Raw genomic sequence first — 26,887 nt, 5'->3', positions numbered from 1 at the left:
AATGCAAAAGATGACAAGTGTGCTTCCATTAATGAACATTATGGAGAGCCCTTTTCACTTTGGACTTTTTTTCAGCACTAAGGACTCTGAAAGAATGCCAGTAAGTTGCCAAGAAACTGAAGCACCTGCCGTGAAGCCATTTCATGCCACATTCAATAAAAATGCTCACATCAAGAAAAGAAATAGAAATAAGTATCTAGGTGACATTTTCAGGGAAAGAAAGGCATCAATCTACAGAAACATTTTAGCATCTGCAAAGTCCAAGCATATCAGGTCTTGGTCTCTCTCAGCAAGGCAGAAAATTTCATATAGAACCAGAGGTGAGTTGCTTACAGCTTGGACTGGTTCACCCCAGTAGTGGGTTGCTACTGGTACAGATAAGTATATCGCACTGGTAGGAAAGTTGCACTGAGCATGCAGCTTCCCTTCTGTGCATGCACGCATGCATGTATCCCAGCATTTTTTGTTTCTGTGCATGCACAGAAGGAACATGCATGAGCGTGAAAATTTGGTTATTTTTTTGCTTCCACCCATGTGCAGAAGCAAAAATCTGATGTGCACGTGCATCCCCTCATGACATTTTGCTTCCCGCACATGCACAGAAGAAAAAAAAATGCTGGGGTATGTATAGGCAGGTGAAAAAAAGCTGCATGTGCAATTCCCTGGTATTGGTGGGATTGGAAATCTACCCCTGGTTCACCTGAACTAGTAACAAACTGTTGGTGATGTCACAATAATGTCATGGAATCAGTTCAGGCAATGCCAGTCTGTGGGCACTGCCATCTTTTGTTTTGAATTTTTTCGGTGGGAAATTTTTTAATATATTTTTTGGAGGGGAATTTGTTTCTGGGTCTTTTTCACGCCTGTGCAGAAGCTGAGTTTCCAGCACTGGGCATGTATCTCCATCTTGCTTTTGGCTTATTTTTGCTCTGCACATGCACCCGCAAGGCACACAGCGTGGGAGGAAGTGAACCAGCAGCGAGGTACGTTAGAACACACCCCTGTATAGTACCTATAACAATCTTTTTTTAAAAATCTCATTGGGTTCATATTATAAAGATATGGTACTGGCAAGACGAACATTCAAATTAAATGAATTCTTAACATTTCTATAGAAATAGATCCTAGATGTTTATAACTTGTATATATTTTACACATTTTTTAAAAGATGTTTCTTTGTGCCTCTTTTTTTGTTCTTTTTCCTTTAGTTGCATGAATGTGTGTATGATAATGTTTATATGTTTATTTCATTTATTTATTAAATTCATTAGCCGCTAATCTCATTGGGACTCTGGGCAGCTTACAACATTAAAAGCAGTAGAGCCATGGACATCCAGCTACCCACACATATAAATAATAAATAAAAGGCAAACATTATGACTTAAGATAGAAGAAGATGGATTTGGGCTAAATGTTATGAAAAAAATATCCTAATGGTGATCAGTCTTACAATGGAACCAGAGAGATAATAGATGCATTTATTTCAGTTGTTTTAATTTGGAGTCCTGAACTGAGTAGAGGATTAGATCCAATGCTTTAAATGTCTGTTTTAGACACTATGATTCTATGATTAAAGGAATGATGCTGTCATCTTCTATTGCCATTCCCATGTTCCAAATACTGTATTAGCTCCAACAATATTGCCAACATGCAGGAAGCTTCCAGTCAACCTTTAGGGAAAAAGACATTGAACTGGATCTTAAATGTTATGGCCTTCAAGTCAACATTCAGCAGATGTTATTTCAAATTGAAACTCTTTGACAACAATCTTCCCAGCAATTTGAGATATGTTATGTGGTTGGTCTAAACAGGAAGCTATTTATTCCAGCTAATTATTTAGTGAACATCTTGTCTGCCATATTGGGCAGGCTTATACTTGATAATTGGTCTCTTCTATCTATTTTAATAGAAGGGAGATACAACATTCTAATTCAAAAGAAAATTATGTCCTTGCCAGTGGGGGATATCAAATCTGTTCCCTGTGTCTTACTGTGATTCCCTTTTTACACAGCTTGGCAGTTATACTTAATAGCCCCTTGCTATAAAACTCATGAACTCACCTCCTTTAGACTGTTGAACCTGCAGAACTATTTGAAAGGCAGCCATGTTTTGTGCAATTATTACTGCCATTGGGGAGGTAACCATTTAGCTCTCCAGTTATCAAATATTAATCATCTTCACATGCCATTTTACATCAAAATATTAATCTTTAATGTTAAGCTTTCTCAGATCCTTGTGAACTAATTTTTTTCTCCTTAATTGCTCACATTTTATAGCATTTTTACCACTGCACTGTCTCTCTCCTACTCTCTCTGAAATATGTGTCCTTTCAACAGCTGGTTTATTTCAGTAAATAAAGCTAAACTATTAAGATGAGGTAAAAAAAATTCTACAAAAACAAAATATTTAATTAACTATGTGCTTTACTACATGTGTGTGGCAATTATGGGCTCCTACAGGTACGGTCAGGTACGCAGAAACAGTAGAAAAGTTTTCATCAGATATGCAGAACCAGTAGAAAAAGTTTGAATTTTTTTCTTTTTTTCCCTTCTGGGGCCTGGGTATGTTTTTCCTATTGCAGGAAATGCATTTGAATGTGTATAATTTCAGAAGAGCTGTGCGTGGGTGTGTATATACACATACAGCTTATATAGTAGATAATGTATATTTTTGTGTGCCTGTGTGTAATATGTATGTACAGTATAAATATGGCATATATACATAGAATTAAATAGTATATTTTGGATGTTTAGTAATACTAAATAGATAGGGAAACTGTATCTCTTTGAGGCAAGGAGAGACCAGGCACTCTAACCCTAATCTAAATTCTTGACGTAAGTGATGTCAAGTTGGCCACCTTTTAAGCCAGTCACATGACCTTTAAGCCACCCCCAGTCACATGATCGCCAAGCCACACCCACCTGATCACATGGCTGGTAAGCCACACCTACAAAATAAGCCATGCCCACAATGTGGTAGTAAATATTTTTTGCAGCCCTTCTCTAATGTGTGGATTATATATCCATTTGACCAGTTCATGAGTACAGGCATGGGATCCTGAGTCCTCTATCTGAGCCATCATCAATATTGAGGTCTTCCCACTGCCCGGGGGTTCTGGTCCTTTAGGAAGAGACCGGATCCTTTCTGCAGGGAGGGTGACGCAGGGGACGCTGCCAGAGGTCTGGTATGGGCCAGCATGACCCACCAGGTGAACTGGCTTGGTCTCGCACCAGCTGTGGTGAGGCCAAGCAGCTATGCCTGAGCCGATACAGCCATGGAGACAACGCAACGCCAGGATGGAAAGGCGAATGGTAACATCTGGAAAAGAGCTGGAGGAGTCACAGATTTGGCCACATGGAAAAGAAAAACTGGACAATTTCCTCACACATCTCAATAGCCTACACCTCAAAATACAATTCACTATGGAAACAGAAGCCAATGATCAACTTCCCTTTCTGGATGTCCTAATCTATAAAAAAACCCAATGGCACACTAGGACACAACATCTACCAAAAGAAAACCCAAACCAACTGTTATTTAAATGCACACTCCCACCACTACCCTGCACAGATCACCTCAGTAGCCAAAACTCTCATCACCAGAACCAAACGCCTAGCTGACCATGAGCACTTAAAAACTGAATTGAACAAACTCAAAGATGTATTAATTTCTAATGGATTCGAAAGAAAAACAATTACAAACCTAATCAAAAAAGAAACATCCCCCAAAAATCAAGACCAAGAATAGGATAATGGCACCACCCTCCTCCCTTACATCAAAGGCACCACAGACAAAATTAGTAAAATTCTCCACAAACATAATATCAAAACTTCATTTGTCACTAACCAAAAAATATCAAACATCCTAAGAAACCCAAAAGGTAAAATCCAACTCGAAAACCAAGGAATCTATGAAATCCCTTGCAAAACATGTGCAGCCACATACATTGGACAAACTAATTGAAGAATAAACGCATGCATTGCAGAACATAAAAATGCAGTCAAAAAAGAAGAAAAAACTTCCTCCCTTGTCCAGCACATTAAAAAAACAGGGCATGAAATTGACTTTGAAAAAACTAAATTACTTTCCAAAACAGAACACGTATATAAAATAATAATCATGGAAGCCATAGAGATTAAAAAAACACCCCCTCAGCATGAACAAACGTGATGACACGTCCCACCTACCAGAAATTTGGAAACCAGCCTTAAACAAAAAAACATATCATAATCATCACCATGTCAATCCTTCAACTAAATGTGATTCCACCAACCAATCAAATCATTAAAACATAGCCACCCAATTTATTTGCTACATTCAAACCAAATTTCCACTCCCACCACTATTTATAAGGAACAAATGGCAGTTGCAAACAAACTATATTTACAGCAGCACGAAGCTTACAACTTCAGCCTGATGATGGTGAATGTGATTTCACCGAAATGTCGCATAGACATGCAAAATATTACACGGGGCAAAACCCGAACTCAGAACAATCTACATACATATACCTGTGAAAATCTATGAAAACATATATATATATGTGTGTGTGTGTGTGTGTGTGTGTGTGTGTGTGTTTATGTCGGATCACCCTGGTATATTGAAGGAACGTCACAGCTCCTTTTTGCCTCTAGGCCCAACCCAGGACCATTTCAAGGCAGTTAATTTTATTTATAGCCGACAACTATATTCTGTATGTGTTAAATGTTTTTAGCTGGAATTTTTTAAAATTAAGGGAGAATAGGATGGTCCCATTTCGGCCTTGATCTGGCCTTATCAGCTAGCCACACCCTTCCTTCCTGGGATTTGATCCGATAGCCTCTGCCTTGTAAGGCAGAGAATTAGCAGTTGAGCTATCAGACCTGATCCCTTCCAGCTCTGTACAGGGAAGGGCTATATGTTTTTTTTTTATGGCGGATCACCCTGGTATATTGAAGGAACGTCACAGCTCCTTTTTGCCTCTAGAAGAGAAGAGCCTGTTCACTGTTTTCAGATGCACAGTCTCCTAAGTTGCAGGAAGGAAAGGGAGGGATTTGTTTACCTGTGCTTTCAGTTGTTGTTGCTGTTGTTGTAAGATATTATTAGGTAATATGACAACTCTAATATAAATGTTTTACTTCTTGTTTAGGCTGCTGTTCACTAAATCATACCTTATTGTTTTATGAGCAAACCAGCTTTCCAGCCAAGCTGGGAAAACACAAACAAAGCAGCCCTTTTGCCTTTGCCCTTTCCAAACTATTTGATGCTTGCTCCACCATTCCTCTGGTTACCGTCATAATGACTAAGTTTCATAGGAAATATTGCATGCTGAGTTTTAAAGAACTTTCAGATAGGTGATTTGCCATTCACATTCAAGGCAGTTGCTGTTCTGAATGGATATTCATTTTTTTCACAATCTTTCTCTGCAGTACATTAATGCTAATTAAAGAGGAACAGATGGGAATCTCGGACCTGGGCTGCCTTCAATCATTTATGTCATTTTTAGTCTCTTGCCAAAATTATACTAGCCATGTTAGATGTATATGTAAGCAACATGTCAGGTTCTTCCAATCTTCTTCTGTCTTTTTAAGATCCATCCTTGATATGATTATCCCTTTTGTCTAGATAAAATTTATCCGAGCATTTTGGAAGGACCAAAATGATTTTTAAACAGACTTCAGATATTGTTTGCTCTTATTATCATACCATAAGAATCTAACAACACAAAGGACTAAGGCATTTAGAAACAGAGTATGAATAAAAATCTGTAGAAAAAACTGCACAAAGTAAAAGAATTATTAGCTGAATTTTCAAACAATGTTCAGAAGCAGAATAATCAATTGCAATTACAAAGTTTTAGCATTAAGGTGATAAATAAGGTGTGCTGAGTTTTAGAGGTATAAAGGGAATAAAAGTTTGGATCCAAGCTGCAATTATTTCCTTTCCAAGAGAAGGGAAGATGCCAGAAGAAGCATTAATTCACCCATTTAAGAGCCCAGGCCTAAATCCCCAAAACTGAGAAAATGATAGTTAGTGGAAAGTGAAGTACCGTAATACAAAGGTTCTCTGGAGGATATAGATTAAAGTATATGGATCCTTGGTAATCTGGATGGTCTTTGTTAGGAGTGAGATGGAAATGCTCACAGATCTTTCAGGAACTTTCAATATCATCAACTGCAGTATCTTTCTGGATATCTTCTGAAGTTGGAAGTTAAAAGTATGATATTATGGTGGTTCCATTTGTTCTTGAGCACATGAGTCCAGAGAGTTGTCAGGCAGGTAATTTGTGTACCAAGCAATACTTTGTGTACCTGGATGGCTGGTCAGATTTCAATACTTCAGCAACTATATGAAATCACTGGGACGGGACGTTTGCTAGTTTGGAATAAAATAGCATCAATATAGAGATACTACTTAAGATAATAATTAAGGGAACTAGCAGTACAGATTTGGAAAAAATGGTACAATTGGATGGGTAACGAAAGTAAAGACAGGAATAAAATGGGAAAGGATGTATCAAAAGGAATATAAAAATATGTAACATAATATATGCATTTATAAAGAGGTGATATAAGAAATGTAACATATACAAGATATCGGGTATAAATCTGTATTAAATTATTGAAATATTTTCTTTTAAAAATTTGGAAAAATTAATAAACATTATTTTTAGAGTAATACTAACATGTACATCTTCATCCCATATTTCCCTCACTTTTGGAGATATGGCAGAAGCCTTAATCCATTATCTGGAGACTGTTAATGTATGGAAAAGGAGAAACAATCAGGCTCAACCTAAACAAGAATCAGTCAACAGAATGACACTTCATCCAGAAATCCCTTGATAAGACTATAAATTTGGCTGTTGATTGGACTCTGATCCTCAGAAACAGCAGGTTCACAATCTGATAGTCCCCCTGAACTCATGGCTTCTGTTCAGAAAGCATTTGGATAACATAATCAAGCAGGCATTTGCCCCGCTTTCATTGTTACATAAATGAAATTCAGGCGATGCACTGAAAATGGTCGCCTATAGCTAAGTCATTTCTTGATGAGATTACTGCAATTTACATGTGCCAGCCTTGAAGATCTTTAAAAATCAGCACATTTACAATGCTTACCTAAGTATATGTAGCGATCAGTCATGGTACATTAGCTGCACTGGTTACCAGTAGGTTTCTGAATGTAATTTAAAGTATAGGCTACATTTCATAAAGATACAACTCAGCTCTTGGGTATCTTAGGGACAACCTTTCACTAGTAATTTCTCTCATTTCAATCTGGAAAACTAGGGAATGCATGATAAGTATCTCCACCTACTTGGATTTGAAGTGGTGACGGTTCTTGTAGCAGCTTCCTTCCTTTGAAATAGCTCGTCCACAAAAATTAAACGCCACCCCATGGTTTTCCAGAAACAGATTGAAACATTATTCTTTTATATATATATATATATCTAAATAGTATCATTATTAGTACTGTGTATAAAATATATTGACCAAGACAATGCACCATTCACTAAGCACTTACGGATATTAGAGAAAAAACTGTAAATGAAATTATATATACAGCAAAAACATGTGACATATATATATCAGTTCAGAGTTTAGTTTCCTCGGACGAAGAAGAAGGTGGGAGTGACTCGGCAGAGGAGGGCTTGGCACAGAGCCAAGGCAGTCAAACTTCCTTATCTTCTATTGCTTCAGATGATGACATTTTGGACCCATGCCAGCGCAGAATTATGCATAGAAGAGACCAAGTAAGAACATATTACAGGAAATAAGGGAGGCCACCTGTGTTTGGGTGGGGGTCCAGTAATTAGGGCTGCTGCTATAAATAGCAGCATGTGGGTTTGGACATTGTGGAAGAATATCTGTTCGCAGTTCCTCAACACTCTTGTGTGCTGGACTTTGTTGCTTTTTTATGCCTTTGTAACCAAAGCAGAGCAATGTATGTGCATGTGTGTGTGTGTGTGTGTGTGTGTGTGTGTGTGACTTTGTTGGAAGAAGAAAAGATGTGAAGTTTCTTCACAGCTGCTGGCTAAGTACTTAATGACTGCTTAAGGGAAATTGTACAGACTACCCGGTTGTTTTGGGAAGAGTACTCTTTGCAATACAAAAAGAGTGCTTAGTTTATTTTGACTTTTGTGATAAAGAACATTGTTTTGAATTTTCAAACGTGTGTGTATCTGAAATTTGTACCCTTGAATTTTCAGGAGGCTCCTATCAGAGAGCCTGGCAGAACAATTATATTTGTGAAAAAGTGTATTTTATTGAATGTTGTCTGTAAATAAAAAAAAACACTTATCAAACAGTACACAGTGAAAAGCATATTTTGTCTGTCTCCCTGTCAATCCATCCATGTAAAAAAAGTATTAAAATAGGTTTCCAGCACTATTTAGGGTTATTTACTTATTTTATTTTTCATTTTAAAAAAGAAAAAAAGAAAAAGAAAAAATAGAAAAAGAAAAGAAAATGTAGAATTTTGGCTTGCACCCTTCTTTCCATCAAATAGCTAACATAATACTCAAGGTTAACAAGCACTATTTATCCCTTTCAGTAAAATTCCCTACTCATCTAATAGGAAAAAATAAAAAGAGTTGAATCACTCCATAATTAAAATGTCTATATATGTTTTCCTATGGGAGTGGTACATGAAAGTGGCTAAAATATTAATTTATAATCTGTGTCTGTATGATACTTTGTAATATATTTGAAGATAATTTAACCTGTCTCCTATTATTATTAATAATGCCACTGGGTAAATATTTTGACAGAGGCAACTGGATGAATTTTAAGGTTATAACCACAATCCATTCTATATAATCCTAGTAAAATTGCCTCATGGTTTCTAAGCAAATCATTTGGCATCAAATATTTACTTAATTAATAAACAATACGCCTAATATATGATAATTATCTGGAAAGAAAAAAGTGTTAAATACCCATGGGTGCTTTAAATATATCTATTGCATACAAACAGTCATCCCTAGTTCCAGGCCTGCCCAAAAAGCCAGGTCTTGACAGCTTTCCAGAAGACCGGCAGTAACATCTTGCTCCAGCCTAACTGTTGAATGATTGATGGATGAAAGTTTTTTTATCACGAAAGCCCGGTTTTGGCTGGTCCTACTTCACACACACCACTCCCTTTTCTCTTCACGAGATGGGCAAGGAGGGTAACCTCTAGCCCACTCCAACCTCCACTTCACGGCCAGCCCCCCTTTTGTATGGCATCTCAAAGACAGTGCCAGTAAGGTAACTGTGGACTGTAACTGGGCGGATCTATTCAGCAGCCCTCCCTCTCCCCCACCAAGCTGTGGGATATGCCACCGTTCCAGCATTTAAAGGCATCCAAGGGGACGACGTCCATGTGGTCAGAGCGACTAATTGATTTAGACTCCAAGGGTGTGCCCTGGCAATATAGAACAAGCAATGCCCAGTTAAGAGAGTGGTAGGCTTTGGCAGGTGCAATAGTGGGAGGAGGAGTCCCCCTCTCACAAGGTGAAGTTATGCAGTTGGATTTTAGCCGGCATTCCCACAGAGGTATGGAAGTATAGTGTGATAAGGGAGTCAGGTCACCAAAGAGCACTGGAGTGTTCATGAAGGGCCATGCGACCTCAAGGACTGGTAGTCCCCAGCAAAGGCCTGGGCATGACTGGGGGTCCCTTTTAGTTGTCCCTGAGTAATGGTATGAATGCGTTTTGTTTTTCTCACAGCTCTCCTGGGCAGGTTGGAGTCTAGACTTGTTGTTTGAGATGGCACATGAGAGCTGGACCTTGAATGCCAAATGTGAAACTTTAGCCCAGGCTGGCAATGCTGGAGCTGAGCAAGAGTGGGAGAGTGTGACGAGACAGACAAGGACCATCAGGCCCAGGAGAAGGAAGTTTGCTGTGACTCACCTACTCCTCCCCTTAGCCCAGAAAGGGGAGCTCAGTCAGGGAGATCATTGTTTGATGTACACGAGGCCATTGGTCCAGTTGGCAAGAGAGAATATGCGAGGATGCTGGCCCAGCTAGCAAGAGAGAGTAGCGAGGCCGTTGGCCCAGTTCACAAGAGAAGAGCTTGTCCATTAGGGGGGGCAAGCAGCAGTGGACCAGCTGGTTGTGGTGCCAGATTGCCTGGTGAGGGGATTGACCTAAATGTGTGAGCATGGCTTGGCTCATCAGAGCAAGCTGCTGTCATGTGAGGCCTTTTGTCCAATTTGCAAGGCCATTGGCCCACTTAGAGTGAGAGAGGCTCACCCTTGATGGGGGGCAAGCTGCAGCACACCAGTGGGTAGTAGCGCCAGGTTGTCTGGTGGGAGTCCAATGCTTAACTGGACCTGCAGAGGTGCCTGCATGAGCTGATGCAGGTTGGGGGAAGCAGGGAGACAAAATAGAGATTTGACCCCCTGCTGTGGTGGTATCGGGTGGAAAAGGGGGCTAACAGCGACTGTGTAATCTCCTTTGGAGCACCTTTTGGTTGACTAGACAGGGTGTTGGAGGAGCTGGTACCCTTGGGGCTCATCTGCCACAAGCCTACATGAGACATGCTGGATGGAGCCTTCCCACATGCCTTGGGCATGGCTAAGAGCAGTAAAGGTCAAGGCTAAGACCAAGTTCATGGCCAAGGTCAAGAGCTTCATTCCTTTGCTCAGCAGGGAGTTTCACCCATAGTTGCCCAGGAATGTTGAACGTGATTTCCGCCCTGTTTATTTCATCTCTACAGGTCCTGATTTAATAAATAAAGTGACCTATTAAATCCCAGCTCTGTGGTCTGTGTGTTTACTCCAGCATCTGCCACAACAATCCTATGGACCAGGTCTGGGTCATGCTTCAGGAAGATCACTGCCATCCTGCTTAAATTTGAGAGAGGGGAAGCCTTGGGAACAATTGGGACCAGCTAGAAAAATAGCAGCTGCTGAGGAGAGACAAAGAGACAGGAATTTGTTTTACTGTGGCATGCTGGGACTTGTCATCAGAGCCTGCCCAGCAAGCGGCCCACTCAGATATCAAGGACTCACCAACCAGAGCATGAGTGAAACACGCCTCTAACCAAGCACCTCCAAAACCATAGTGGCTCCTCTCTCAGTAACTGGTAGATAGGACCATCTAGATTCTAAAAAGAGATCCATCCCCAGGGTATGGGCCTTTTGTAAGAGTAGCATAAAGTTCAGTCATTGTTAAAAGAGCAACTAGTCCAAGCTAATTTTTTCTATAAAAGGACTGCTGACACTCATCTGCAGAACGGACTGGCTATTGCTGCAGATGGTTGTCAATCAAAATTTTAATTTCTATCAGACCCTCAAAGAACCTTTCCACTGTCTTCCATTTTTTCCCATTTTCCAATCATTCCATACACATTTTCCATCCTTGCCATTAGAGAAGTGCCACCAAGCCCTTTACGATCACACCAAATGTTGCCTTTCCCAAATGATTATTCAAGAAGAGGAGACAATTCACTTGAAAGGCTATTTGAATGAGTACAGGGCAATAAGATCCAACATATGATCAACTAAACCAATCAATTAATCAATAATTTTTATTTATTAACAAGCCTATAGAATTGTTTTAAAAAAGGTGGAATATTAGAATGGGCTCAGAATTTCCTAATTGATAAAATATTACAAATGAATGGTAAATACATGTTCTGGACCAAAACCTAAGGTGTATGGAATCCTTTAGGAAAAGGTAATCTCATGACATTTAATAGAATAATAAATGATTTTCTTCAATTGTTCTAACAGATATGAAGTTAAGATGATATGAAGAGGATTGTCGTGTATTGGTTAGAAATAGAAAAGAAGATATAGGTATGATTGATTTAAATAAAGCTTTAATTAAATCAGAAAAAGGAATAAGATTAAAGAGTTGCCCAGTTTTTATTATCTAAGGCAGTGTTTTTCAACCAGTGTGCCGCGGCACACTAGTGTGCCGCAAGACATAATCAGCTGTGCCGCGAAGCTCAGCAAGAGAAAGAGAGAGAGAGAGAAAGAGAAAGAAAGCAAGAGAGAGAGAGAAAGAAAGAGAAAGAAAGCAAGAGAGAGAGAAAGAGAAAGAAAGCACGAGAGAGAGAGAGAGAGAGGCAGGGAAGGAGGGAGAGATAGAAAGAGAGCAAAAAAGAGAGGAAGGAAAGAAGAGAAAGAGGGAGAGAAATAGAGCGAAAGGGAGGAAGAGAGAGAGATTTTTTTTGTCCAAACTTTTTTTAGCCCCACCACTCCCCCCCCGCTCAAGGTGCCCCATTATTTTGTATATGTAAAAAATGTGCCGCAGCTCAAAAAAGGTTGAAAATCACTGATCTAAGACAATGAGCACAAAATGTATATAATTACACCCAGAAAAAATAGTTTTGTACCTTTATAAATAGTGTTATCAAACTGATACCTAGTTTTTAGTCGGGGGCCACATATTTTGACTGGAAGCATCAGATCCTATTGATGTAAACCTCATCCACATCTGTTTTGAAGTATTTCAGGATATTTCAGTGAATGTCTGATAAGGAAACTATTGAATATTTAATTTTTTTTTGGTCCAGTTGTAGAATATAGCATTAAATTTTTCAGCTTCAAAATTATTGTTGCACACAGGGGATGTAATTCAAATGAGATTACAGACTGATCTGTGGAGATTTTAATTAACATATCTTGAAAGTATTATGCAAGGGAAAATGAAAATGTCTATATCTTTAAGAAGGTCTTTATGGAATAGATTGAGAGGTAGTGAGGAAAGTTTAAGAATAAATATTTCATCAGGCATTTAAAGTTTCAGGAACAAGTGCTGCTATGTAAACCTTCCATTTGGGAATAATCTGTTCTTGATTGCGCATACTAAATTGTGAGTGAACCTCTTTATAGATTTTTCCATTCTACATAGATGTGTAAAACTCTGATGGTGGATATGAATTATTTGGGGCAGGCAGACACATTTTTATTCTGTGGAATCCAACATTATAGGTCTTAAGTATATATTTAACACTGGAGTCAATACCACAGGACATTTGGTTTGGGAATGCAAAAGCAGATTTTACATTTCTAAATTGGCCAGAATTTGAATTTGTGCATATCTATTTGTGCATAAAATAGTTTTATCCCTCAGTGGCTTAATATAAATGTTTTTTTAAAAAAATAGATTGTACTTAAAGGTTAGTAATGCTTCTTTGTTACGGTTGATAGCTGTTTGCCGAAGAGCCGTAGTAACGACACAGACACAAGAGCTGGATTTAAAACTGGGTCATTTTTATTAAATAGATTAGCATAATTTAATTTAAATAAATTAGCATAACAACATAACTAACTATGACCCAAACAATGGACCTGCAGGGTCAAACAAATACTTCCGGGACGGAAATGACGTAGCAACAAACATTCCTGGGCAACTTATGGGCGTAGCTCCATGCTAGTCCAGGTGAGGGACCCCTCCCTCACCTGAGACCCTGCCATGCACTTGCATGAGGGGGGTCCTGCCGGCTAACCCCTAACAGGGGACTTAAAGATGCGGGACCCAAAGACAGGTTCCCCCCAACTGCTCAGGTCGCCACCACCACAAGCTTGGAGAGAACCTGTCAATCATCCTCAAAGATGCCCAACGGAGAACACGCAGTTGCTAAACCACCACCCAGTTTTCCGCCCCTAACCTGCCATGGAGCGGGGGTCAGATCTCTATCTTGGCCCCCCGACTCCCCCCTCTAACTGCGCCAGCACACGCAGAGACCGCTGCAGGTCCTGTAAGAAAATGGCGTTCCCCTGTTCTGACAGGTGAACGCCGTCAGCCCGGTAAAGCCACGGCCGATCTACTGTGATGATGGGATGGGCCACTACAACCCCACCTAATTCCCTGACTATCCTGCCCAGGGCCTTATTTACTCTCCGCCTAACCCGGTGAATGGCCCTAAGGGAAATGGCATCCCTCCACGTGATCCTAGGGAGGATCTCTGACCACACCACTTGCGTGGTGGGCCACACTGTGCGAAGCCACCGCAGGTCTTCGCGCGCCTGGATGATCAAAGGAAGACCCCCAAGCTGGCATAGGTCATTGCTACCGAGGTGCAAGACCAGCCATCTGGGCGCAGCAATGGGATGCCGCCCTCCCAGATCCTCCTGGGTGCAGCACTGGGACGCTGCCCCCCCAGGACCCCTGGGCGCAGCAATGGGATGCCGCCCTCCCAGCAACTGAGGTATGAGGCTCTCCCACCGCATACCTCTCCTTCCCATCCACACAACATTGACCCAATGGCCCAAGGACAGCTGGGTCCCCACGGGGCTTCTTGCTGCTGAACGGCCGGCCCAAAAAATCATGCTGTGGCCGCACAGCAACGCCGTCGGTTTCGTAGTGGCATGGCTACCTGGAAGAGGACACAGAGAGGTTACCTAGGCTAAGACCCTGCCCTGGATCCTCAGCGGGCCTAACATAACCCAAATATGCCGCTGATCGCCAGCGGCCGATCTCCCAAATCCTCTGGGCCGGGAAATCAGAAAGTGCCGCGCTAGTGGCAGCGCCGATACGGAACAAATGCGTTCCATAACCGACGGGATCAATGCCTACCTTGACCATGGCTCTGGACACCAAAACCCAGAATTGATAACAGGTCAGGGGGGTACCGTCCTGGTGTTTAAAAAGGTACCCCTGCCCCGACCCCCTCACGCTACAAAATAGCTGAAGAGCAGCCACCCAGCACACAGACTGGTCGGTGGCCGCACTAAGCTCTATCCTAACCCCTCTGTGCAACTGATCCGTCTTGGAGTGTCTCACCAGAAGGGAGGGCCTCAGCGCCCTCCTAGGCCTAACCGCCGGCCGTGCCGGTGTGGCCGAGGCCTTCTGCCTCTTAGGGCCCATGACACACCCTAACTGGCTAAGCTCAAGGAAAGGGTACAATTACCTAAGCTACTTATCACAAGTAATGCAATGAATGTTATATTACAATTTATTGTTTTGTTTTATTATTATTATTATTTTTGAAAGAATGTGTCTTGCTTAAACTAGAAGGCCCAGGAGCCACAAGGCCCCCAAGCCTCCAAGAGGGCAGCAGGTAACCCCTGCCCCGAAATGCAGAGAAGCAGCGATGCTGCAAACGGGGGACCAATCACCCCCCCCCCAGAAAGGGCACACGCAGCCCCTGTTCGCCTCCCCGGTCCCGGGAAGGCAGGCTGCGCCAAGCACCCCCACCCCACCAGCGACGGGGGCCCGAGCGCTCCCTCCAACACCCGGGAGGGACCCCAATCAGATCCCCCCGATCCGCGGGGGAAGCACCCCCAACCGCTGCGGCGGCAAGGCTCCTCCGAGCCCAAAGCCGCAATGCCGGGGAGGAGCGCAGACAAAAGCGGCAAAGCCGGCGAAACCAGCTGGCCCGCTAATAGCCTTCCCGCCTAATAGCCCCCAAACCATTCCGCAAGCCTCCGATGAGGCTCCTAAAATGGCGGCCGCGCACGAGACTGCCTCCAAAATGGCAGATACGAGCAGACACCCAGCCAAGTGTCTGCTCTGGTGAGCTGTCCGGGCGAAAAGGCTGAGCCCGGGCCTGCACACCCTTATATAGGGCTGGCAGGCCCCGCCCGGACGCATCACCGATCAGGCCACTGTGGCCTGATCCTCGGCCGAAGTCTCGCAATCTCGCGAGACTTCGGCCGAGAAACAAGATGGCGGCTCCACCGAGTGTGCCCGGTCGCCCCGTTGCCTATCGGCAAACGTCGCCGGCGGGTAAGTCCGCCGGCGCTATTATTAATGGATTTCAAGAATTATCTCGTGAAAAAAGTTGAGTTTGTATATATAAACTTGCAGTTCCTGTACTTTTCAGTCAATTTCTGCTGAGTTCCAGTGAACATAGCAAGAGTGCTCTATGAGCTTGGTTGTTTGCTTGCAGACATTTCATTACTCAATCAGGAACATTGTCAGTACTACTATTTATGTCTGGCACTGATGACATTACCTAGTTTTGGTAATGAAACTTCTGTAAGAAAGTAGCTGCCCTCAGAGAACACCAAGAACCCTTCATTTCAACTTTAAATTACAAATATTCCAATATATATTGGAATTCACATAGCATTTGAGGAAAGGAACAGACATCATTTAATTAAAAAATTAGGTTGTTTTTTAAGAGATCGATTCTAAATAATGCAATGGGATATACAGAACAATGACTAGGAGAAAAGAAACCTATCATGAGAATGTTTGTATGTTTAATTGTTGATATTAAAATATGATTCAGAATTATTCAGTGGAACTTGAGTCTGAGAGAGGCGGCATACAAATCTAATAAATTATTATTAATTATTATTATTCCCTGATAATTGGGTCAATTTTATCTTCTGTATTGTATTAATTTTGCATTGGTAACAGTTTGGGATGGCTGAAAATTGCCTACAATCTAAAAAGTCAAGATTCCTTCAAAATTGATAGCTAATCTCTATATAGAAGTATCCATGCCCTGTTCTTGGCAACATTATAGAAATGTTTTGTTATTGCTTTCTTCTGGTATGTGTTTTGCCATTTCAGTCTAGCCTACAACCAACGTTCCCTGTAAGCTGCCCCCCGCGCACCCTTTTCCACGGGCGCGCGCTCCCCATCCCCCTGCCAGCCCACAGGGGGCGGAGGTGGGGAGGCGCCGGCAGTAGAAAGAAAGGGAGCTGCGGCCGCGCCTGCCTCCCCACAGTGCTTCCGGCCCCCTCTCGGCCCTGCCCCCTGCCCGCCCGATCGGCCCCCTCTCCTCCTCCACCGCCTCCTGCTTTGGGGCGCGACTTCTCCCACGGCCGTGGCTGCGGATTCTCCTCCTCTTCTCTCCGTGCGCTTTGGGAATGCCCGCCCCTCCCCTCCCACAGCCCCTTTGCTGGGAGCGCTTTCGTCCCGCACTTTTAGCACGGGGGTTGCAGTAGAGGCAGGGCAGGCGTTCCCAAAGCGCTCGGAGAAAGCGCTCTCGCAGCCCCCTCGCTGACACAGAGAGAGAGGGGGGAGAGAGAGAAAGTAAGTGAAAAAGAGAGAGAGAGAGAAAGGGGGAGAGAGAGATAGCAAGAGAGAGAAGAGAAAGAAAGCAAGAGAGATAGAAAGAAAGAGTGAGAGAGAAAGAAAGCAAGAGAGAGAAAGAAAACAAGAAAGAAAGAGAGAGAGAGAGCAAGAGGGGGAGAGAGATAGAAAGAGAGGGACAGAGAAAGTGAGAAAAGAGAGAGAGAACAAGAGGGGGAGAGAGAAAGAGAGAGAAATGACTCTTGATTTAAAGCACATGGTAAAAAGCACCCAAATAATAACAGAAACCCCCCCCCCAGCCGTTTGTGTGTGTATGTGAACTCTTGAACCATTTCCAATAGCTCACCTGTTATTGGAAATGGTTCAAGAGTTCACACACACACACACACACACACACACACACACACATACACACATACACACATACAACACATGGTTTTGTTTTATTATTAATTTCTTTTAATAAAAAAGAAGGGAAATGTTTGTTTGTTTGTTTGTTTGTTTATTTGTTTGTTTGTTTGTTTATTTATTTGTTTGTTTGTTTGTTTATTTATTTATTTATTTATTTATACTTCTATGCCGCCCAGTCCCAAAGGGACTGCCGCTCAGACACTATACTTTTCCGCCCACACCGAAAAAAATTAGAGGGAACATTGCCTACAACCCTTGAATTTCCTGGCAGTCACCCTTTTTAAATATTAACTTTTTCTAATCTTAATTAGCTGTTTTTTAAAATAAATCAAGTTAGTTACTGCCATTTGAGTTTGATTGAATAGAACACACCGCTGTACTATTAATATAGATACCCTGGTATAGTAATATTTGCAATAAATAAACTAGAAATATTTCATGTTTATTTTTTTTTCATTGAGAACAATAGTATATTCCTTGTAAACTTCAGATTTCAGATAAAGCTACTTTCTTTATTTTAAGCTTTTTAAAATGCTGCCTCATTCTGGTTGGATTTGGGTTTTGTTCGTTTGTTTTACTTATTTATTTTTATTTTCCACTAACATCAATAGTGTCTAATGAGGGATTGCACTGGCAGTCCCTAACAAGACACACTACATAAAATGATTCACAGTGCAAGGCTGTATATGTAATGCTCTTACCAATGGGTGCCATGTCATTGGCCTTAACATCTGCCTGATGGCTCCTAGTAGTTCTAATGTTTGCAAAGCAGATTCAGAAACAATTCCTAGTCTTATATTTCACAGTAACATTGATCTGTTTAATGCCAGTTTAACCTCATGCCATGTCCTTGTGCCTGACAAATCCCATTACCTCCTTGGTTTGAATTAAGCAGCTTAGTTTAATGAGCCAAGTATCCTAATCCTTCTGATAAAGAAGATTAGACTATGTCAGGAGACATATAAATATAATTGCTCCACTAAACATTTTGTTTTGTTTTGTCCTGGTTTTGGAAGTGCAAACTGATGAACTGATCTTCTAGAAAGGTGACTCCCTATTAATGCTAGAAAGCTATTATATTTCCCAGGCATTTGAGGACTATATTAATTAGAGTACTTAGATACAAAGGACAGTTAAGCAATTTATTTGATGGTTATGACATAGTTTACTCACTGTAAAAGAAAACATAAAATTTACAAGCTGCAATTTGTAGAAAGTGTAATTCAGTTCATCTCAGAAAAAAATCCTTCTTATTCCTTATTTTTGAGCAAAATGGAAGGCAATATTTAAGCAAGAATTTTGATAACAAAAATATGGAATGTCTGCATGGAATATACCGAAAGTACTTGAGTCAGTGGAGCTAAGAGTGTTTATATCTTCTCACTGACTCAGGCTGGCTTTTCATTTCCAGTTAGTTCTATTGGACTGTGAATAGTGGACTATTCAGAAGGTTTGTTGGTCTAATGTTAATGCTGGTGTTAAAATAGATACAAATAGTTTTTCTTTTGTTGGCATGATCAGCACATCTCCTTTTGGCTTCTTAAAGCTGAAAAATCAAAAAATGATTTTGATGATGCTTCTATCTTCTACAAAATGAATCTTTTTTGCTTCCAACCAACTCTTCAAAGATTTTTTTTATTATTATTGATTATCTGAGTCATAGTTCTAGAATCAAAATATCAGCCTTGGATTAGCCTCTTCTATATTGTACTGAATGCCGGCGCCGGACTTACCCGGCAGCAGGCTTTGCTGGAGGGACCGGGAGACACCGGACCCTCATGGCGGCCGCCATCTTGGATCCCGAGCGAAGTCTCGCGTGATGAGACTTCGCTCGGGATTTTTTCGGGCCTGAATGGCCCGGCTGCTGATTGGTCCGGGCGGGCCTGCTTGCCCTATATAAGGGCGAGCAGGCCCGAGGCTCAGCCTTCTTGCCCGGACAGTAGCACGAGCAGACACCCGCCCGCCCTCCCTATTTTGCAGTGTGCTTAGGGGTCGCCCTTAGGGGGCCGAATGGGAATTTTTTGCAGTTCTGCCTCTTAGCCGGGCTGTTTTTTCGCCCATTCCACACTGGGGAGATGGATGTGCGGTTAGGGGGTGCTTGCATTTTATTAGGTTAATTGGCTTACCTTTGGTCATTTGGGTAGGCAGGTTAGGGGCGGAAAACTGGGGGGTGGTTTAGCAACCGCGCGTTCTCCCTTGGGCATCTTTGGGGATGATTGACAGGTTCTCTGCAAGCTCATGGAGGGAGCGACTGCCTGAGCAGCTGGGGGGAACCTGTCTTTGGGTCCTGCACCTTTAAATTCCCGGATTGGGGTTAGCCGGTGGGACCCCCCTCATGCAAAGCATGGCAGGGTCGCAGGTGATGGAGTGGTCCCTCACCTGGACTTGCATCGAGATACGCCCATGAGTTGCCCAGGAAGTTTTTTGCCCTAACGTCATTTCCGCCCCGGAAGTATTTGTTTGACCCTGCAGGTCCAGTTCCAGGTCATAGTTGATTATGCTAATATATGCAAATTTAATGAATAAATTATGCAAATTTATGTTAATAAAATGACCCATTTTAAATCCAGCTCTTGTGTCCGTGTCGTTACTCCGTCTCTCCAGCAATATGCTGTGTGTCTGCTGCTCATATGGCTATTGTTTTCTTCATGGGTGTTTATGTAGACAAATTTTATTCTTCAAGTGGTCCTCCTTCTTGAACCAGAAACATGCTTTTGTTTCTTATTTGTGTCATTTATCCATGGGTTTCAGAACTTTTCTGAGGGAGAAATGTCATTATTTTATATTACCCCATTTCATCCATAATTATTCCTTTTAAAACAGCAGAGTTAGCTCTACTTCTCATATTCAGGGCATTTACAAAGAGACAGTCTGATTTTGAAAAGAAACAGGGCTATTATGTTATTATTCTTTGTGTGTTCCACAACGTTGAATAGGTTTTCCACAAATTCTGACAATTCTTGCTTTATACATTCCTGCATCCTTTTCTCTTGAGAAAGCTCATTTAGTATAACTTCTCAACAAGTTTTTTTCATTTTTCACATGTTTCATTTCACAAAACTATTTGAAAGAAATGAACATGTATTCTATCCCAAGTCCACTTAATGCTTTGTTTCAAAAAGAGGATAAGAGATAAAGAATCTGTGGATACAAAGGAAAATCTAAGAAACCGTGCGTCAATTGATGCAACTTCAAGTTTACATCAACATTTCTGAACTCCAATAGCAGAAAATGTCCCCAACAGAAAAAAATATTCCCTGGTATTCTGTTGAAAAGCAATACATTACTGAAGTGTTAATTCAAATGCATTGAATTGTGAAATATAGCTCATATAATTAATCTAATTATATTGTAAATCTGCTTTATTATAGTACATACTTTTCCCAACAATATGTAGTTGCTCTGAATTAACTTCACAGTCCTAGACCTTGCACATTAATGTAGCCAAATAAATAAGTGTTTGACACCCAGCCCTTAAAATAAATAAAAGCTTTAAAGCTTTTAGAGTGGATTTTATTCTTTGCCTCCCTCCAAAAGTTCTTTCACTTGTTGGGATCAGGTGGTTGCTCCTCTTCTGGTTGCTATCAGAAGAGCCACAATGGCGCCGTGGTTAGAATGCAGTATTGCAGGCTACTTCTGATGACTGATGATTGCCTGCAATTTGGCAGTTCAAATCTCACCAGGCTCAAAGTTGACTCAGCCTTCCATCCTTCCAAGGTTGGTAAAATGAGGACCCAGATTGTTCGGGACAATATGCTGACTCTGTAAACTGTTTAGAGAGGGCTGTAAAGCACTGTGAAGCATTATATAAGTCTAAATGCTATTGCTATCAGCTCAAGCTTTAAGCAAGCTCCAAGCAATAATCAAATTATATGGTTCTGGCAGTTAATTGATAGCCCACTTGCTTGCCTGTAATGAATGTAATGATTATCTTGACTCCTTTCAGTCGGGCTTCAGGATCGGTCACAGCATGAAAACCGCTTTGGTCGCACTGAGGGATGATCTCTGGCAGGCCCAGGACAGAGGATATTCCTCTGTCCTGGTGCTCCTCGACCACTCAGCAACCTTTGATACCATTGACCATGGTATCTTTCTGCAGCGACTGGATGGATTGGGAAGCACCGTTTTACGGTGGTTCTCCTCCTATCTCTCCGGTCGTTTGCAGTTGGTGTTAGTGGGGGGGCAGAGGTCCACTTCTTGGCCCCTCTGTTGTGGGGTGTTGCAGGGGTCTGTCCTCTCCCCCCTACTATTTAACATCTACATGAAGCCACTGGGTGAGATCATCCACCAGTATGGGGTGAGGTATCAGTACGCTGATGAAGCTGTAAGCACATGTGATGTGCTGGCACCTGGAAGCTGTAAGGGTCTGGATGGGGGCCAACAGGCTCAAGACCGAGTGGCTGTGGGCATTTCCTCCACAGGACCATTCGATCTGTCCATCCATTGTGCTGGGGGAAGAAACATTGATCCCTTCAGATAGGGTCCACAACTTGGGTGTCCTCCTGGATCCACAGCTAAATCTTGATGATCACCTCTCTGATGTGGTCAGGGAGACCTTTGCCCAGGTTCACCTGGTGCACCAGTTGTGGTCCTACTTGGACCAGGAGGCTTTACGCACAGTCGCTCAGGCCCTCATCACCTCCCATCTTGATTATTTCAGTGTGCTCTACATGGGGCTATCCTTGAAAAGTGTTCGAGACTGCAAATAGTCCAGAATGCAGCCGCACGAGCTGTGCACCTTGGTACACCCATATAACACCTATTCTCCACGAGCTGCACTGGCTTCCTATTATTCTCCGGGCAAAATTCAAGGTGTTGGTTATTACCTATAAATCCCTATATGGCTCAGGACCAGATTATTTATGGGACCACCTCTTGCCACATACCTCCCAGAGACCTATAAAAGTACACAGAGTTGGCCTCCTCCAGATCCCGTCAGCCAAGCAATGCAGGCTGGCGAGACTACGGGGGAGGGCCTTCTCTGTTGCTGCCTCGGCTTTATGGAATCAACTCCCCCCTGATGTCTATACCGCTCCCACCCTATTGGCCTTCTGTAAGGCCATGAAGACCTCGCTTTGCAAACAGGCCTGGGGGCCATGAACCAACAACAACAATGGCTAAATTGTATGAATGTTTAGTATGCGTGTTAGGTTAGTTTTTATGTCATTAGGGTTTTATTTTAATGGTTTTGTTACCCAGTTTTATATTTTACTTCTTTCTTATTGTTTGTATTTTATACTGTTGTAAGCCATCCTGAGTCCTTCGGGACTGGGCAGCATAGAAGTTGAATGAATGAATGAATGAATGAATGAATGAATGAATGAATGAATGAATGTTGCTTCTTGCTTCTTTATCTGCTTGCCTTTTTCCTACACTCACCCTCATACCATTCTAGCTTTCTCTTTCGTAGGCTAAGGGCCTGAGTGGTATGAATAGGGCAGATGTGGCTCCATTATCTAGACAGGAATCCCAGCAAGGATGTTTGAGAATGTGCTATTTCTCTCAGCAAACTGCAGTGTTGTATTGAAATAATAAATGAACCCTTCTCCCCTCATTTGATGTTCTTTGGGAAAAGGGATGAGCTGAGCCTTGCCTTAAGGAAGCAAGGGAAGTAATATTTTTTCCTGGCTGAAGTTCCTCTTCCAAGCATAAACAACAACCTTAGCTTCACTTCCTCACAGTAAGTGGCAGATGCATCAATAGAAGGCTGTCCTGGATAGTAATAATGTTTACATCACTGTCAAAGTCTTGTCGATAATTAGTAGTACAATTTGAAAAGGATGTCAAAAACAGTCAAGGATTTACCAAATTTTGAACAATGTTTTCGTTCACACATTCTACTTTATTTTCCTAGCAGGTCTTAAAGCAAATCCTAGAAATCTATTTACTTAGAGCATTCGTCAGTGACCATTGGAATCTTAACAACATAAATATCAACTGTCCAGATTAGTAGACAGCTGATGTTAAAGAGATTAACCATTCTACAGGGTGTTTCCTTCCATGGCCTTCAAACCATGTTGGGCACTAGTGTAAGGTGACCAGATTTTAACATTTGTAAAGTGGGACACCATTGAGCGGGGGTGGGGTGGGGTGGGGTCTCTTGATTTAAAATTTGGTCTATATGGAGCAAAAAAAATCTTCCTTCCTTTCTCTCTCTCTCTCTCTCTTCCTCTGTCCCTTTCTCTCTATTTTTCTCTCTCTCCTTCCCTCTTTCTTTCTCTCTCTTTCTCTCTTCCTCCCTCTCTTTTTCTCTTTCTCTCGCTTCCTCCCTCCCCTTATCTCTCTTTCTTTCTCTCTCTTCCTTCCTTTCTCTCTCCCTGTCTCTCTCTTTCTTTCTTTCTCTCTCATCCTTCCTTCCTCTTTATTTTTCTCCCTCTTTCTGTCTCCCTCCTTCTCTCCCTCTCTTTTTCTCTCTTCCTTTCTTCCCCCTTCCTTTCTCTCTATTTATCTCTTTCTTTCTCCCTCCCTCTTTCTTTCTCTCTCTTCCTCTCTCTTCCTCCCTCTCTTTTTTCTCTTTCTCTCTCCCCCTCCCTCTCTTGAGTTATCTTTTTCTCTCTTTTTCTCCCTCCCTCCCCCCTCCCTCTTTCTTTCTTTCTTTCTTTCTTTCTCTCTTTCACTTTCTCCCTCTCTATTTCTCTTTTTCTCTCTCCCTCCTTCCCTCTTTCTTTCTCTCTCTCTCTCTTTGTTCCTTCCTTCCTCTTTTTCTCTCTCTCTATTCCTTTCTTCCTTCCTCCCTTTCTCTCACTTTATATCTCTCCCTCCTTCTCTCCTTCTCTCTCTATTTCTCTCACTCTTTCTCTCTCCCTCCCTTTTTCTTTTTTCTCTCCCTTCCTCTCTTTTTTCTCACTCTTTCTCTCTTCCTCTCTCCCTCTCTCTTTCTCCTTCTTTCTCTCTCTCTCTCTCCTCCTTTCCTCCCTCTCACTTTCTTTCTTTCTCTCTCTCTCTCTTCCTTCCTCCCCCGTAGTTTTGGCAAGGCTGGGCTCAGCAAAGGGTAGAAATTGTGAGCCCCTTTTAAGATCACACCACATGCCATGGACAAGTCAGGAGAGGGCAGAGAAAGAAGAGGAGGAGGGAGGGAGGGAAGAGGCACAGCAGCTGAGCCAGCCAGGCCTTTCTCACCAAAGGAGCTGGCCAGAAGGACTCACACGGGAGGCGGAGGAAGAGGAAAACCTGTGAAACACCCGGTCATGACTGGAGAAGACGGAGAGTGACATTCCGCGCAGCTCAAGGGCCGCACAAGGGCTCGGCGCCACCACCTCTTCAGCTCTTCATGGTGCTGGCTGCTACAGTGGCCCCTGAGCACCATCCCAGGCTCGGGCTCTGCAGAATATCCCACCCCCAAGCACTGCCTTTGACCAATCAAGCTGTGGGGGCAGGGAAAAGACCTTGCTACCAATGAGGAAGAAGAGGGGCATAATTGAAACATGCCACTCTCCTGCTCTTCCCCCCCACTGCTGGCCTTCCCCCTCTTCCATTCCAAAATTGGGACATTTTGGAAACCCTGCAGGACATGGGACAATTTATTCAAAAGCGGGACTGTCCCACCAAAAGTGGGATATCTGGCCACCTTACACTAGGGTGCCTCCAACATCACATTTTCATTTAAACTATAACCCTATTGTTATGAGAAAACTGAAAAGCACTGAGCAAGCTGAAACGTATTAAAGAAATTATAAATAATAAGTGCTTAAAGCAACCCCCCCCTTAAAGTATATAATATTAATACTAAAAGCCCTTGCATTAATTTGAGTTGAATTCAACCAAAGAAGAGCTATAAAAAGTAGAAATAGTGAGAAGTAGAAGACCACCCTGACATACATCAGGGACTGACTAACTCAATGCATTATTGATGGACTGCAAAGGCTTTTATCTTCAAGTCATTAGCATTTGGAATCAATCCAATATCAGAAGGAACTTGAGGCCATTACCAGCATTTCAAAATTGCTTCTGCTCAAGCTATAGGATTTATTTTACTATTTGTCTTGTTCTTTTTTTAAAAAAAAAATACTGATTAAGAACCAAATACATAGGTGCAGACATGCCTATCTCTAACAATTTCATTTCAAAGTTGGCGACCTTACGCAAAGTACAGAAACATATAAGTAAAAAACAGAGAACTAATGCAGGAAGGGAAAAATACAAAATGGAAATTAGATTCTACTTGAATCCAATTTACACCAGAAACATTATCAATGACTCTTCGTACTTTTTCCCCCTTGCAAGCAACATTGCTTTTATTTTGTCAATAGCTTTTGTTTTTATTTCTTCTTTTTATAATTTCAATTTCTCTCTTTTTAAGGTCTTACCAGTTCCATCTAAACTCTCTGCTTTCTTTCCAGTGTTGCTTTAAATATTTTCTATTTAATACTCATTCTGTACATTAGTTGGTACTACCTGTGAAGATGAGTCCTTTTTATGTTCAAATTAAATTATTTTTTTATTTAATTTTGTTCTTGTTTTGCCATGTTCTTATCATCATGAAAATGGGACAAATTATCTAATTGCATCTGCATCTTCAAAGAAGGAAGTGCAATAGGAGGTATTCTTCAACTTACAACCACATCTGAGCCGAAAAACTTTGTTGCTAAGTGGGGAATTGTTAAATGAGTTTTGTTTCACTTCATGATCTTTCTTGCCACAGTTGTTAACAGAATCATCATTGTTAGTAATATAACTAAGTTAATTTGGCTTCCCCGTTGACTTTGCTTGTCAGAAGTTCACAAAAGGAGATAATATGATCTGGAACACGGCAATCATCATAAATGTGAGTTAATTCCCAGGCTTTTGAATTTTGATCATGGGACCACAAGGATGTTCCAATGGTTGTTAGTGTGAAAAATAGTCATAACTCATTGTTTCAAGTGCCACTCTAACTTTGAACAATCAGTAAATAAACTATTGCAAATCTAGGATTACCAGTCTATAATTCACATCATTGTAGCTCTGGGGGATATGCATATACATTTATGCTTCAGTATATTATTCCTAATGAGTTAATCCTATTTTTATGTTTCTCTTAAATATATAACAAAATTAAAAAGCACAACATGATTTCCTTATACTTACTTTACTCTTCCTTGATTTATGCTTCTGTATTTAAATAATGCAACATTAGAGTCAAAGCACACAACTACAGTTCAAAAATACTGCATATTCAACTGCAAGACTTGGAAGAGTCATTCATGGAATAATGTGACATATTGAGGAAAAAGAGAGCCAAATGCATTCTGAAATATTTAGTGATCAGTTTCCTTTACCGCTGACATCTCTTTTTCATGTACCACGTTTTTATAAGAATCATTGCCGACACCTGCACTAGCACCTGTGATTAACAAAAAAAATCTTGACATATAACTTTAAACTATGCTTAAAACAAACAACTACTTTCCTCTAACATTATACCATTGGTATATAGATCATATTTATATTAACTATTTAAAGTATCTTTGAGACAGCCTTCTACCACATACCTCCCAGCAACCAGTAAGATTCCATAGGGTTGGTCTTCTTCAGGTCCCATCAGCTAAACAGGATGTAAGGTCCATGGGGGAGGGACTTCTCTGTGGTTGC

This window comes from Erythrolamprus reginae, chromosome 5, assembly GCF_031021105.1.
Source record: "Erythrolamprus reginae isolate rEryReg1 chromosome 5, rEryReg1.hap1, whole genome shotgun sequence".
Classification (NCBI taxonomy): Eukaryota; Metazoa; Chordata; class Lepidosauria; order Squamata; family Dipsadidae; genus Erythrolamprus; species Erythrolamprus reginae.
This window is presented reverse-complemented; position numbering follows the sequence as displayed.